This window comes from Protopterus annectens, chromosome 1.part0 (assembly GCF_019279795.1).
Source record: "Protopterus annectens isolate FY-2018-M chromosome 1.part0, PAN1.0, whole genome shotgun sequence".
NCBI classification, from domain to species: domain Eukaryota; kingdom Metazoa; phylum Chordata; order Ceratodontiformes; family Protopteridae; genus Protopterus; species Protopterus annectens.
The window spans coordinates 1913682066-1913696200 of NC_056725.1; the positions used below are offsets into that span (position 1 = coordinate 1913682066).

At 44.9% G+C, this 14135-nt stretch overlaps 1 protein-coding gene across 2 annotated transcripts in view; it reads left to right on the forward strand.

The window, feature by feature from the left end:
• Nucleotides 1–14135, forward strand: part of SENP6 (SUMO specific peptidase 6) — a gene marked incomplete in the record, with an annotated part of 3063818 nt that overhangs the window by 1101701 nt on the left and 1947982 nt on the right.

A 14135-nucleotide genomic window follows, 5' to 3' on the forward strand; every position in this document is an offset into this window, starting at 1 on the left:
TTATTGTGTAATGAAAATGGCCAGTCTTGCATGGCTGATAGTACTGTATGCCCTGTGAACATTCTGCTTGGAGATCTTCAAGTTGATGTAACAGTGAACTGTCACTCCTGTAAGTGACACAAGCTTTCTGATGATTTCAACTCCTAGAATAAGCAGATTGTGCACATTTCTCTAGTCCTCACCAGGGAAATCTGTCAAGGTTGTGCGCCATTTTGATGGAGGTGCGCAAGTCACTGCCAAGAGTGTTATTAGGGCTATGGCATACACCCTCAGTTGTTGGATTGCCAGCAAGAACACAATGTTCGTCTCTGCGTTTATGACTACTTCCTTTTACAACTCTCAGCTCTGTACATTACTAGGCCAAAAAATGTCCTCTTACAAGGGATGAACAGACAGAGCTTGATTGGTGATGGTTGTGGTGGGGGGCTTGATGGTTGGCAGGCACCGATGAGATGGGGAAAGAATGAAGAGTTTTACTGGCCTTTAATACATTTTGTCTAAAGAGCTTGTAATTTATTTTAGCATCTTTTGTCAGGTCTGGTTTTATCAAACCCCAAATATCTAGAGAATTATAACAGCAGCTGCTGCTGTTTTTACTTTTTACCTGTGATTTGTGTTTAATTTTTAAGTTCTTAGGTTCATAGGTTGGTACTAGGCTATCGGCCCTAGGGCCTATACAAGCCTAGCCATAACAATTCCCTGGATATTTCTTCCCACACTATTTACTTCCCTGGACCCCTGTCTAGCAGGGCGACTGACGTGATCCCCGAGGTGAATTTCCTATCTCCCATCCAATTGTCAAGGTTCCTTTTGAAGAGGGCCAAGGAGGCGCTCTGCTTGACATGTATGGGCAGTCTACTCCAGAGTATGGGAAGTCTCTGGGTCAGGAACCTATCCCTCCAGCATGTTTTGTTCATTGTGATGACAAGGTTTAGATCCCTGGAGCATGTGGCTCTGGGAGATTGGGATTTCTTTAAGTGGAGCATGTCCAACAGCTCAGGGTTTGACATGGCCTTGTATGTTAAGCAGAGATCACCTCTGAGTAGACAATATGCCACAGAGTATAGCTGGAGTTTTTTTTAGATGGTCAGCATAGGGCATCTGCTTTAGGCCTGTAATTATTTTAGTGAGGTATTTCTGTGGCCTTTCCAGCTGTTGCAGATGTCTTGTGAGGTACATACCAAATGGGGCGTTGTACTCTATAATGGGTCTAATGAGGGATGAGTACAGTGGGACAATGACCTCCTTTTTTCTGGATGAAAAGCCCTTAGTGATGAGATGTGCCACATAGAAGGATTTTCTGACTGTTGTGGCGATGTTATCGAAGGTGAGACCACTGTCCACCTGTGTCCCTAAGTCTCTCATCACACTTTCGGTGTTTAGTGTACTGACACCTATGTGATAATTCATGGGTCCATGTTTTTTCCCAAAGAAGATAACTATACATTTCTTGGCATTAAGCATGAGCCCATGGCTATGGCACCAAGCATCTGTTTCTGTAAGGCCTTTTTGTAGAATATCCACATTATTTGGAGATTCAATAATGGCTCCCAGTTTGCAGTCATCTGCGAACTTTGTTAACCAGAGTCCCTTAGTGTTGGCCTGTAGATGCTAAACAAGAGCGGTCCCAGGACTGAACCCTGAGGTACTCCACTTGTCACCTGTCTGGAGCTGGATATGGAGTCTGCTACTTTTGCATTCTGGGTTCTGTCAGTAAGCCAGTTGGCAACCCATCGAGTGATGTAGGGATTTATGCCCAGCTTAGTAAGTTTATCTATGATTCCAGAGTGGAGGATGGTGTCAAAGGCCTTGGTGCGGTCCAGATAGGCTGTGTGGACCTCCTTACCCTTGTCCACAGCTCTGAATACTGATTCAAAGAAGTAATTCAGGTTCAGGAGACAAGATCGGCCCTTCACAAACCCAAACTGGGTGGGGTCCAGTGTTTGAAGGTTGCCAATGTCTTTGTTTATAGGTTCCATGCCCTTGCAGATCAGACTTGTCAGACTGATGGGACGGTAGTTCCCAGGATCCAAGGTGGATCCCCCTTTGTGGAGTGGGATAACTGTAGCTGTGCGCCACTCAGTCGGCACAAAGCCTAAGGTGAGGCTATGATTAAACATGACACTTAGGTGAGGTGCCAGTTAGTTTTGTAGTTCATGTAGTACACAGCCCAGGATGTCATCTGTTCCCATGGATGCTGTATTCTTAGCTTTGGAGAGTGCGGTTTCTACCTGTGTGGCTGTGATTACCAGAATTTGGCAATCTTTTGGTATTGAGATGGGCCATTTAGGGGGTGAGAGGGGGGTGAAGTTGGCACTAAATCGATCTGCCAGGATATTGGCAATATCCTTGGGATCAGTATATTTAATGCCATTCTGTTGTAGCTCAGAGCAGATCTGAGCATTGCCATTTAGATTCTTGACATAACTATGGAATGCCTTGTGGTTGTCTTTGGAATCTTTAGCAGTTTTATTTTCGTAACTTGCTTTGGAGGCTTTTATGAGGGATCTCAGCTTCTTACTGAGGCTGGTAAGGGAGTTTTTTGCATCCTGGGATTTTCCTCTTTTCTGCAACAGTTTCTTCCTTCTGATGTTCATCGTGTTTCACTGTTGCAGTCATTACACTTGGGTTATCCTGCTGGCAGGCTACCCGCAGTCGGCCTGAATTCCAAAGTCTTGTTCTGGCGTCAGTTGCTGTCGCCTCTTCCCTGACGTCAGTGCACCAGGGGTATAAAAGATGCAGCTGACGCCATTTTCTTCAGTCTTTCTTGCCGCGCGGTGCCCGAAGCAAAAGCAGTTCGCAAGTGCCTGTTGGCAGACTCCTGAGATTTTCAAAGACGAATTTCAGATCCGAAGTCTTCATTAAAGCTAAGTACCCGGGGGAAACTTTTTTTCTTGCTCCAGACCGATGTCAAAAAAAGTTAACAATTGTATTTCTTGTGGGAAGCAAATACGTCCTAAGGATTTTCATTCTTACTGTATTCCTTGTCTAGGCCCTGATCACAATGTTGCTAGCTGTCGGTTTTGCGCTAGATTTAACCAACGCACTATTAAGCGTCTGTATGATTTTGCCTTTCATTACTTTGGCCGAAGATTCAATTATATAATACCGTCGGAACAGCCGACGACCAGAGTTTACAAAAAGCGCAAGGAAAAAGAAAAGGGCAGGCATCCGAGGTCCAAAACCGATGAGGCTACGGCTAAGCCAGTCGCCAGTTCTCAGTGAGGCACTTTCGCAGCCCCTGATGCCCGCTGCCTCAGAGCCACAGGCCATTGCCGACTCCCACGTGGAGCCAACTAGGCCTCTGGATACTCAAGGTATTGGACACTCTGAAACTATTCCCGCAGATGGGTCCGGAGCCGCTGAGCAGGCATCCGGCTTCTGAGGTTTTTTCAGACCTACACAGTTGTATGTTAAGCCAACCACAGCTTCAAAGGCAAAGACTAAAGCTCTAAAGACAAAGAAACAAGTACAGCTTTCTCCTGGTCAGACTTCCATGCCTAAAAACAGATGCTCAAAACGGCCGAAGACCTAATTATCTTGACCAGGGGTTCCCATCCCCCTCCTGATAAGAGGCCTAGGCAAGAGACAGAATATGAATCTTCAGATCAGGTTTCCATTTCCTCTGACTCCTCCTCTGAGCAGGAATACTCTCTTCCTCCCTATGAGGATTCTGATGCTGAAGAATCTGTCTCTTCAGCCTCTCCTCCTGAGGATTATTCTTTTGGGGAAACCCTGCATACCATGAGGGAGCACTTCCACTGGGAGAGCCAAGACGACTGCGAATCTAAGAAAAGGCTTATAGATTTCCTTTTGCTACCTCAGCACAGGCCTCTTGCTATTCCCCCTGTATTGGACATTGTGGATGATGTATTTTCAGAGTCCGGCCTTTCTCCTGACTCTTTACCCCCTGCCCCTGTTAAACCAGACAGATACTACAGGATTCCGGATTCACATAAATTTCTTTACAAAAAACCCTGCTGCTGACCCAGAAACCATTTCTCAGGGTCCCAAAGGGGTCCAGGCTTCCACTGCAAAAATTCCTATTCCCTCTGATAGGGATTCAAGGGCACTAGACAGATGGGGAAAAAAGGTTTACACTTCTGCTACTTTGGCTGTGAGGGCATTAAACTGTCAATTTCATATGCTTAAATATCAGCAATACTTAATGTCACTACTTAAACAGAAAATGTTGACTAATTCTGATTGTGCAGAAAATAAGGAAATGCAGGAATCATTGCGTGCAACTGAACAAGTGGGAAAGCATACATTGCAATGTGGTTTTGATTCTCTGGAGGCCTCTTGCAGGGCCGTAGTTACGGGTTCTGTCATAAGGAGGCATGCTTGGTTAAAGGAACAGAATCTGCCTGATCATGTTAAAGCAAAATTATTAGATGCTCCATTACAGCATGATACTTTATTTGGTGTTAAAGCAGAGGAGGTGTTGAAGAAAATGGAGGACAAAGCGAAATCTATGCAAACAGTAAAGGATTTCTTACAGGTACAGCCACCCAGATTTAGCAGAAACTGGCCTACAAAGAATTGGTCCTTTCCAGTGTCAGACAGGCCACAAAGAGGCAGGTACAGACGCCCAAGAGGCAGACCCCAGCCCCAGGGCTCATACAGGCCTAAACAGTGGGGCGCTTCTACCTCCAAAAGCGGAGAAGACAAATCACAGCCATACAGGAAACAGACCCAATGACTTTTCTCTCTCAGCACCAAGCACTTATTCTTTGGCAGCCCCCTTGGGGGGGGGGGAACTAGCACTTTTTTTCTCAGAATTGGCACAGGATCACCCAGGACAAATGGGTCTTGAATATAGTGACCCAGGGCTACAGGCTCCACTTTCACACCCTGCCAAGGGCAAAAGGTATGCCAGACCTGCCACACAATCAATGGGCAGAGGCGAAAAAACAAGTTTCATCCCTCATGGACATGAGGGCCATTCAGCAAGTACCACAGCAAGAGCAGGGATAGGGATTTTACTCAGGACTTTTCTTGGTACCCAGAAAGGACAAAGCCTGGAAACCAGTACTGGACCTGTCTATTCTAAATACTTTTCTGGACATTCCAAAATTCAAAATGTTGACTCTGCAGCAGCTTCTGCCCATGCCGGGCAAGAAGGCTTGGCTTGTAACTTTGTACCTAAAAGAGGCATACCTGCATGTACCAATCAGACAATCTTGCAGAAGATACCTCAGATTCATAGCTGGCTCAATGCACTACCAATTCTCTGCATTGCCCTTTGGCTTATCTACTGCGCCCAGGGTCTTCACAAAATGCCTGGCACCAGTGATTGCATTTTGCAGACAAAGAGGAATTCAGATATATCCTTATTTGGACGACTGCCTTATTCAAGCTGAGAACAAGGACACTTTACTAAAACATCTGGCGTTTGTAAAAAGATTATTAATTTGCCTAGGGTACATAGTAAACGAAAAGAAGTCAAAACTAGTACCCTCTCAAGAGATAATATTCCTGGGTGCAAGCTTAAATACAATTGCACAGATGGCTTATCTCACACCAGACAAACAAAGGCAACTGACTTCTTACTTCAAAATGTTGGCAACAAAGACCCAGGCTTTGGGCTTCATGGCATCCTGCATTCTACTAATTCCATATGCCAGACTGCATATGAGGAATCTACAGTGGTATCTAAAAAGTGTTTGGACTCAACATTGCCACAGCCTGGAAACATTAATTACCCTCCTTCCTTGCCTGCAACAGGAGTTTCGATGGTGGGCACATGCCTGCCACCACAACAAGGGGCAGCCATTCAACCAACCCACAGCCAGACAGTCAATAACAGATGCATCAGATTATGCCTGGGGAGCCCACATGGCAGGAAAATGTATTCAGGGCATATGGCCCACAAACCAAAGGCATCTTCATATCAATCAAAAAGAGATGCTAGCTGTTCAGAATGCCCTGACAGCTTTCAAGTATCTACTTCATCCAGGACAATTACTGATAAGGACGGACAATACTACAGTCTTGTGGTACATAAACAAGTAGGGAGGCACACATTCCTACCCCCTCTGCAGATAAGCCATGACTTTGTGGGACACAGAATTGACTTAAGTACACCTGCAAGCACAGTTCCTGCCAGGAAAGATAAATACTCTGGCAGACGAATTAAGCAGAAACCTCACGGATCCCCACGAGTGGAAACTGGATCCACAAGTCTTCAGCATGATAACAAAAGAATGGGGATGCCCAGACATAGATCTATTTGCCTCTCCCCACAACTGCCAACTACAGAGGTTCTGCACAAGGACATATCACAAGCAAGCATGGAAAGTGGATGCTCTGTCATTCAGCTGGGAAACCCTAACAGTTTATGCCTTTCCTCATCTGCCTCTCCTCCCCAAGGTACTCCTAAAGGTCAGACAAGAGAAGCTAAAAATGATTCTGGTTGCCCCAGACTAGCCCCGCCAGCACTGGTACCCAATCCTAAAGAGCTTGTCTCAAGGCCCAGCCTGGACATTACCTCTAATTCCTCACTTACTGTCCCAACAGAACAATCGGATCCTGCACAACCAACTCAGGACCCTAAATCTGGCGGCATGGCGGATAATGTAGCCATTCAGAACACACTTCTCTCTAAAGCAGTGATGGATGTTATTTTGGAGGCTAGGAGGCCCAGTACCAGAAAATCTTATGCAGAAAAATGGAAGAGATTCTGCGTTTGGAACTAGACACTAGGAATGAACACGGTGGTACCAAATATTCCTCAGATTTTGCAATATCTAACTGAGATGCTGGACAAAGGCCTATCCTTCTCATCAATTAAAATCCATGCGTCTGCCATTTCAGCTCATTACAATACGGAACCACCTCTTTTTTCTGATCCATTGCTAAGGCAGTACCTCAGAGGGGCCAAAAAGTTTAAGACCCCCAAGGAGAGCACCAATACCTGCATGGGACCTCAACTATGTCTTGGAAAAACTCACACTGCTGCCATTTGAGCCAGCCAATACAGCTGAGATAAAGTTTTTATCATGGAAAACAGCTCTGCTCCTAGCAATAACCTCTGCAAGACGAGTCTCAGAGTTAGAGGCACTCATGGCTGTGGAACCCTTTATCATTTTCCATCCAGACAGGGTTTCTCTGAGGACGAACCCAACATTTATGCCTAAGGTAGTGTCCAGTGTGGCCCTTAACCAAACCATTCATTTGCCTACATTTATCCAAACACACAGAATAAGGGTGAGACTCCTACATTCTTTGGGCATACACAGGCAGCTACTCTTCTACTTGGACAGAACTAAAGCTTTCAGAAAGACTGAGCAGCTCTTAGTGGCATATGCTGCAGGATCACAAGGAAAAGCTATCTCTAAGCAGACTATTTCAAAATGGATAGGTCACTGCATTTGTTTCTGCTATGCACAATCTGGCAAATCAGTGCCTAAGGGAATTAGGCTACATTCAACTAGAGCAGCAGCCACTTCAGCAGCCTTCCTCAGAGGAGTACCAACCAAAGACATTTTAGAGGCTGCAACTTGGAGTTCAGTGCACACTTTTACCAAGCACTACCACTTACCTCTCTACTCTAAATCCAGAGCAGGCTTTGCCACTGCAGTTCTGCAGGGCCTCATAGCCACTCCTAATTCTATTTAGGCCCAGCCACCCAACCTCAACTTTGGGATTTAACCCAAGTGTAATGACTGCAACAGTGAAACACGATGAACATAGTACAGTTGTGTACCTACCATAAATGTAGATGTTCGAGTGTATTCACTGTTGCAGTCCAGGTTACCCACCCACCATCCCCCTTTCTTTGCTGGGACTTATCTGTACTTCTCTATTCTATACAACCTGTATGGTGTATTTGCTTGTAGATGAAGGTAATGTTTTATTTTAGTGCATGCTTTTTTATTGGCATAATTTTTAGCCTACCCTTTTGGGGGCACCTGACATCTGGGGCAAGAAAAACTGAAGAAAATGGCGTTTGCTGCATCTTTTATACCCCTGGCGCACTGACGTCAAGGAAGAGGCGACAGCAACCAACGCCGGACCAAGACTTTGGAATTCAGGCCGACTGCGGGTAGCCTGCCAGCAGGCTAACCCAAGTGTAATGACTGCAACAGTGAATACACTCGAACATCTACATTTATGGTAAGTACACAACTGTACCTTGTTCCACCCAATCAGTAGGAGTATGCAGTTCCAGAGATTCAAAAACGACTACGAAAATGAGTCATCCAAGAGGTCCCGACTGAACAAAAAAGATTCAGAACATATTCACACTTCTTTTTAGTGCCAACGAAAACCAGGGACCTGAGACCCATAATGGATCTAAGCAAGCTCAACTTGTTCATAAAGGAAGCAAAGTTCTGAATGGTTCAGTCCATTTTACCACTGTTGCGAAAGGATGCTTGGATGTGCTCATTAGACTTGCAGGATGCATACTATCACATCAAAATAGACAGATGCTCAAGGAGTCATATGTGCTTCAGGCTCGGAGCCAGGCATTACAAATTCAGGGCTCTGCCCTTTGGTCTCACCCACCCCCGGGTGTTTACCAAATGCATGGCAATAGTTGCAACTCACCTAAGACTGAAAGGATTCCAGGTGTTTCCATGTCTAGACAACTGGCTTCTGACTGGTCCAACTAGACATCACCTTATCCAGGCTACAAATTACTTGCTACAGATATCAAGTCTTTTGGGTATCAACATAAATCTGGTGAAATCAAACCTAGTTTCGGTACAGAGCTTGGAATTCATTGGGCCCTCCTAGACATCCCTAACCAAAGAGCATAACTTCCCCCTCATAGGTAGGTACTAGGCTATTGGCCCTAGGACCTATATAAGCCTAGCCTAACGGTACCTTGGCTTTTGCCACCCAAGAAAATTGTTTTCCTGTGCCCGTGTCAAGCAGAGCCACAGAAGTGATCCCCGGGGTGAATTTCCCATCTCTCATCCAATCATCAAGATTTTTCTTGGAGTACTAATGAAGAGCTTTGTTTGATATAGATAGGTAGTTTGTTCCAGAGTATGGGAAGTCTCTGGGACAGGAATCTATCCCTTCAGCATGTTCTGTTTATTGTGGTGACAAGGTTTAGGTCCCTAGAGCATGTAGCTCGGACGGATTGGGATTTCTTTACGTGGAGCATGTCCAACAGCTCTGAGTTTGACATAGCTTTGTATGTTAGGCAGAGATCGCCTCTGAGTAGGCGATATGCGACAGAGTAAAGCTGGAGTTTTTTGAGACGATTTGCATAGGGCATCTATTTGAGGCCGGTAATCCTCTTTGTGATGTATTTCTGTGGCCTTTAAAGTTGTTGTAGATGTCTTGTGAGGTACATACCAAAAGGGGCGTTGTACTCTATAATGGGTCTAATGAGTGATGAGTAGAGGGGAACAATGACCTCTTTTTTTCCTGGATGAGAATCCTTTTATGAGGTGTGCCACGTAGAAGGATTTCCTCACTACTGTGGCGATGTGATTATCAAAGGAGAGACTACTGTCCACCTGTGTCCCAAGGTGTCTTATCACACTTTAGATTTGAAGTAGACTACCACCTATGTGGTAGTTCATGGGTACAGAGTTTTTACCAAAAGGGATGACAGTGCACTTTTTGGCATTGGGCTTGTGGCCACGGCTTTGACACCAGGCATCTGTCTCAGTGAGGCCCTTTTGTAGGATGTCCACATCGTTAGGAGTTTTGATTATGGCTCCTAGTTTGCAGTCATTTGTGAACTTTGTTAGCCAAAGATCTTCTGTGTTAGCCTGTACTTTAGAGAAGTAGATACCAAATAGGAGAGGACCTAGGACTGAACCCTGTGGTACTCCACTTGTCACTGGTCAGAAGTTAGATTTAGAGTCTGCTACTTTCACATTGTGGGTTCTGTCAGTGAGCCAGTTGGCAACACATCTTGTGACATAGGGATTTATACCAAGTTTAGTGAGCTTATCTATAATTCCAATGTGGGGGATGGTGTCAAAAGCCTTGGCGAGATATAGATAGACTGTGTGAACCACCTTACCCTCATCTACAGCTTTGGTGACTGCTTCAAAGAAGTCTATCAGGTTTAGGAGACATAATCTGCCTTTTACAAACCCGAACTGGGTAGGGTCCAGAGTTTGGAGATTACCAGTGTCATTGTTTGTAAGTTCCATGATGATGCGCTCCATAGCCTTGCAGACCAGGCTCGTCAGGCTAATGAGGCGGTAGTTCCCGGGGTCTGTGGGGGCTCCCCCTTTGTGGAGTGGGTAACTGTTGCTGTGCGCCATTCAGTGGTCACAAAGCCTGAGGTGAGGCTATGATTGAACATGGTACTTAGGTGGGGTGCCAGTTCGTTCTGTAGTTCATGTAGAACGCAGCCTGGGATGTTGTCAGGTACCATGGATACTGTGTTCTTGCCTTTGGAGAGTGTTTTTTTTACCTATGCAGCCGTGATTACAGGAACTTTGCATGTTGTTCGTGTTTCACTGTTGCAGTCATTACATTTGAGTAATCTGCTGGCAGGTTGCCCTCAGTCGGCCTGATTAACAAAGTCTTGGGTCCTGCGTCGGTTGCTGTCCCTTCTTCCATGATGTCAGGGGTATAAAACATGCAGCCGATGCCATTACATCAGTCTTTCTTGCCGTGCTGTGCCCGAAGCAGAAGCAGTTCGCAAGTGCCGGTCAGCCGACTCCTGAAATTTTCATTTTCGAGTTTCAGATCTGAAGTCTTCAACTAAAAAGTTAACCCCGTTGGGGAAACTTTTTCTTGTTCCTTACCAATGTCAGTAAAAGTTAATAATTGCATTACTTGTGGGAAGCAAATACCTCATAAAAATTTTCATTTGTACTGTATTCTTGTCTAGGCCCTGACCACAACATACCTTGCTGTCAGTTTTGTGCTTTATTTAATCAACGCACTATCAAACGTCGGTACATTTTTGCTTCTACATATTTTGGCTCACACTTTAATTATCCAGAAATGTCGTCTGTTAGCAATCCGACTACCGGAATACCTAAAGAACGCAAAGAAAAAGACGGAGACAGGCCGTTGAGGTCCAAAACTGCCGACAACACTTCTCCTAAGCCAGTCGCCAGTTCGCCGGTACACAGTGAGGCGCTTTTGCAGCCCCTAATACCCACTACTTCTGATTCGCAGGCCTCTACTGAGACTCATTAGGAGTCCGGTATGCCACGAGATGCTTCAATTATGTAACCCGTGGATGTCTCTACCTTGGATGGGTCCGGAGCCACTGTGCAGGCACCGGCTTCTGAGGGTGTTTTCAGGCCTACAAATTTGTATATTAGACCGACACCATCTTCAAAACTAAGGCCAAGATCTTGACCTATGCCTAAAAAACTGACGCCTGGACCACATGTGCAGAACCCTATGCCTAAAAAACAAATGATCAAAATGGCTGAAGATTTAATTACTCTGATCAGGGGTAGCCAACCCCCCCCCCCCCCTTTCTAAGAGGCCTAGGCAAGACATTGATTATGAATCTTCTGAACAGGATTCTGTTTCTTCTGACTTTTCTAATGAACAGGAATTGTCTATACCTACATATGAGGACTCTGATGTAGAAGATTCCATTCCTTCTGCTTCTCCCCCTGAGGATTTTTCTTTTGGGGAAACTTTACATACCTTAAGGGAACATTTCTACTGGGAAAGTCAGGATTTCTCTGAATCTAAAAAGAGACTTAGGGATTTTCTTCTTCCTCAGCATAGGCCTTTGGCTATACCTCCTGTTCTAGACATTGTTGATGATGTTTTTTTCAGAATTTTAGTATGGCTCCTGATTCTCTGCCTCCAGCTCCTTTTTAGCCAGACAGATACTACAGGGTTCCTGACTCCCACAAATTTCTTATCAAAAATCCTGTTGCAGATCCTGAAACCATTTCTCAGGGTCCCAAGGGCATTAAGGCTTTTACTGCTAAAAATCCTACCCTTCTGATAGAGATTCCAGGGTGCTGGATAGAAGGGATAAGAAGGTTTACACTTCTGCAACCTTGGCAATCAGGGCTTTAAACTGTCAATTTCATATGCTAAAATATCAACAACATATCATGGGACTGCTTAAACAGAAAATGACGTTAATTTCTGACTGTGTGAAAAACAAAGATTTACAGGATTTATTGCATTCAGCTGAACAAGTTGGAAAACATACTTTGCAATGTGGTTTTGATTCTCTGGAGGCCTCTTGCAGGGCTGATGTAACTGGGTCTGTGCTAAGAAGGCAAGCTTGGCTCAGAGCAAAATCTGCCTGATCATGTTAAAGCAAAATTGTTAGATGATCCTTTACAACAGGACCATCTCTTTGGTAATAAGGCTGAAGAAGTCCTAAAAAAGATGGAAGATAAAGCTAAATCTATGAAGATTGTGAAAGATTTCTTACAAGTGCACCCTCCAAGATTTAGTAGGCACTGGCCTACTAAGAGCTGGTCCTTTCCAGTTCCTTCGAGAGACACTCAAATCAAACCCAGACATTCCAAAGGCTCCAGGTTTCAGTCACAGGGGACTTTCAGAACAAAATAATGGGGTGCCTCCTCTTTCAAATCTGGAAACAACAAGACACTTCCCTATGGTAAGCAGTCTCTATGACATCCCTTTACACTTACCAAGCACTTACCTTTTAGCCGCCCCTTTGGGGGGGAAACTGGCTCTTCATGCAAGAAGCTGGCAACTTATAACCCAGGACAAATGGGTTTTAAATATAGTATCCGAGGGATACAGACTTCATTTCCACATGCTGCCAATTCCAAACGGATGGCCAGACCTGCCCCCAAATCAGTGGGCAGAGGCCCAGAAGCAAGTACTTTCCCTCATGAGCATGGGGGCGATTCAACCAGTACCAGAAGAGGAAAAGGGACAAGGTTTCTATTCAAGACTCTTCTTGATAACCAGAAAAGACAAATGATGGCATCCAATGCTGGACTTATCTACTCTAAACACCCTTCTGGGCATTCCAAAATTCAAGATGCTGACTCTTCACCAGTTACTTCGTATGCTAGACAAAGATGCTTGGTTGGCAACTCTAGATTTAAGAGAGGCTTACCTGCATATCCCAGTCTGGGAATCTTGCAGAAGATACCTCCGCTTCAAAGCAGGCTACTTGCATTACCAGTTCTCTGCACTGCCCTTTGGCTTATCTACTGCACCCAGGGTCTTTACAAAGTACCTGGCTCCAGTAATTGCATTTTGTAGGCAAAGAAACATTCAAATATATCCATATCTGGACGATTGTCTAATTCAGGCAGAAAACAAGGACACTCTTCTAAACCATCTGGCATTTGTAAAAAGGGTCCTAACTTGTCTACAGTACACTATAATCAAAAAGAAATCACAACTGGTACCCGCTCAAAAATTACATTCCTGGGTGCAAGCTTGAATACAACTGCCCAGATGGCTTTCCTTACGCCAGAGAATTCATTTGATGACTTACTTCAAACAGGTGGCCACAAAAACCCTGCTTTCTGCAAGGCAAATACTGCAAGCCTTGGGGTTCATGGCCTCCTGCATTCTTCTAATTCCATATGCAAGACTGCATATGAGGAAACTTCAGTGGTACTTAAAAAGTCCATGGAGTCAGCATTGTCACATCCTGGAAACAATGATTCCTATCATTCCATGCCTGCAACTAGAGTTCCTATGGTGGGCAGAGGCCTGCCACCAAAACAGGGGACTGTCATTCACACCACCCCCTGCCACCCAAACCCTAACTACAGATGCATCAGACTATGCTTGGGGGGCATATCTGGCAGGGAAGTGCATTCAGGGCAAATGGATCCCAAATCAAATGCACCTTCATATCAATCAAAAAGAAATGCTAGCTATACAGAATGCACTGACAGCCTTCAAGGACTACCTTCATCCAGGACAATTAATGATAAAGACAGACAACACCACAGTTATGTGGTACATAAACAAGCTGGGGGGTACATAGTCCTACCCCCTTTGCAGACTAGCCATGGCATTGTGGAACACGGCCTTGACCTATCAAGTACAACTACAAGCTCAATTCCTGCTAGGAAAATTGAATACTCTGGCAGATGAGCTAAGCAGAAGTCTCATGGACCTACACGAATGGAAACTGGAACCACGGATTTTCAACATGTTGACACGCAAATGGGGGAGACCAGACATAGATCTTTTTGCCTCAGTTGGACAAATTTTGCACAAGAACTCAT